Source organism: Arachis hypogaea, chromosome 15 (genome assembly GCF_003086295.3).
Source record: "Arachis hypogaea cultivar Tifrunner chromosome 15, arahy.Tifrunner.gnm2.J5K5, whole genome shotgun sequence".
In the NCBI taxonomy this organism is placed as follows: Eukaryota; Viridiplantae; Streptophyta; class Magnoliopsida; order Fabales; family Fabaceae; genus Arachis; species Arachis hypogaea.
This window is the reverse complement of record NC_092050.1, coordinates 42625791-42627922: the sequence shown is the minus strand read 5'-3', so window position 1 is coordinate 42627922 and position 2132 is coordinate 42625791. Positions and strand designations below refer to the sequence as shown.

Genomic DNA, 2132 nt, shown 5'->3' with positions numbered 1-2132 from the left:
TTGAGATGGCCAAAACCAATAACAATGGTGGAGGTGCAAGGAAGATGCTTGGTGACTTTACTGCACCAAATTCCAATTTACATGGAAGAAGCATCTCAATCCCTGCCATTGGAGCAAACAATTTTGAGCTAAAGCCTCAATTAGTTTCTCTGATGCAACAGAACTGCAAGTTTCATGGACTTCCATCAGAAGATCCTTTTTAGTTCTTAACTGAATTCGTGCAGATCTGTGATACTGTTAAGACCAATGGGGTTGATTCCGAGGTCTACAGGCTTATGCTTTTCCCGTTTGCTGTAAGAGACAGAGCTAGAATATGGTTGGACTCTCAACCTAAAGATAGCCTGAACTCTTGGGATAAGCTGGTCACGACTTTCTTAGCCAAGTTCTTTCCTCCTCAAAAGCTTAGCAAGCTTAGAGTGGATGTTCAAACCTTCAAACAGAAAGAAGGTGAATCCCTCTATGATGCTTGGGAGAGATATAAGCAACTGACCAAAAAGTGTCCTTCTGACATGCTTTCAGAATGGACCATCCTGGATATATTCAATGATGGTCTGTCTGAATTATCAAAGATGTCATTGGACCATTCTGCAGGTGGATCCATTCACCTAAAGAAAACACCTGCAGAAGCTCAGGAACTCATTGATATGGTTGCAAATAACCAGTTCATGTACACCTCTGAAAGGAATCCTGTGAGTAATGGGACACCTCAGAGGAAGGGAGTTCTTAAAATTGATACTCTAAATGCCATATTGGCTCAGAATAAAATATTGACTCAGCAAGTCAATATGATTTCTCAGAGTCTGAATGGATTGCAAGCTGCATCCAACAGTACTAAAGAAGCATCTTCTGAAGAAGAAGCTTATGATCCTGAGTTCCCTGCAATAGCAGAGGTGAATTATATGGGTGAACCCTATGGAAACACCTATAATCCCTTATGGAGAAATCATCCAAATTTCTCATGGAATGATCAACAAAAGCCTCAACAAGGCTTTAATAATGGTGGAAGAAACAGGTTTAGCAATAGCAAGCCTTTTCCATCATCCACTCAGCAACAGACAGAGAATTTTGAGCAGAATCCATCTAGCTTAGCAAATATAGTCTCTGATCTATCTAAGGCCACTTTAAGTTTCATGAATGAAACAAGGTCCTCTATTAGAAATTTGGAGGCACAAGTGGGCCAGTTGAGTAAAAGAGTCACTGAAACCCCTCCTAGTACTCTCCCAAGCAATACAGAAGAGAATCCAAAAAGAGAGTGCAAGGCCATTACCTTACTTGGTGTGGCCAAACCCAAAGAGGAGGAGGAGGACGTGAATCCTAGTGAGGAAGACCTCTTGGGACGTTCACTGACCAATAAGGAGTTTCCCTTTGAGGAACCAAAGAAATCTGAGGCTCATCTAGAGACCATAGAGATTCCATTGAACCTCCTTTTACCATTCATGAGCTCTGATGACTATTCATCTTCTGAAGAAGATGAAGACATTGTTGAAGAGCAAGTTGCTCAATATATAGGAGCAATCATGAAGCTGAATGCCAAATTATTTGGTAATGAGACTTGGGAGGATGAACCTCCATTGATCATCAAGGAACTAAATGCCTTGGTTCAGCAAACTCTACCTCAAAAGAAACAGGATTTGAGTAAATTCCTAATTCCCTATAACATAGGCACCATGACCTTTGAGAAGGCTCTGTGTGACATGGGGTCAGGCATAAACTTAATGCCACTCTCTGTAATGGAGAAACTAGGAATATTTGAGGTACAGGCTGCTAATTTCTCATTAGAGATGGCAGACAAATCCATGAAAATGGCTTATGGACAAGTAGCGGACGTGTTAGTAAAGGTTGAAGGCCTTTACATCCCTGCTGATTTCATAATCCTAGACACTGGGAAGGATGAGGATGAATCCATCATCCTTGGAAGACCCTTCCTAGCCATAGCAAAAGCTGTGATTGATGTGGACAGAGGAGAGTTGGTCCTTCAACTGAATGAGGACAACCTTGTGTTTAACACTCAAGGATATCCTTCTGTAACCATGGAGAGTAAGCATGAAAAGCTTCTCTCACTGCAGAGTCAACCAAAGCCCCCACAGTCAAACTCTAAGTTTGGTGTTGGGATGCCACAACCAAACTCTAAG

The 2132-nt window shown here is 41.7% G+C and overlaps 1 non-coding gene across 1 annotated transcript; it reads right to left on the bottom strand.

Annotated features, from left to right (window-relative positions):
- Positions 1-407: 407 nt before the first annotated feature.
- On the bottom strand, positions 408-515 carry LOC112752982 (small nucleolar RNA R71). Its single transcript, XR_003177387.1, has one exon. It is a non-coding gene; the product is annotated as a small nucleolar RNA R71 (small nucleolar RNA).
- Between the last annotated feature and the right edge of the window lie 1617 nt (positions 516-2132).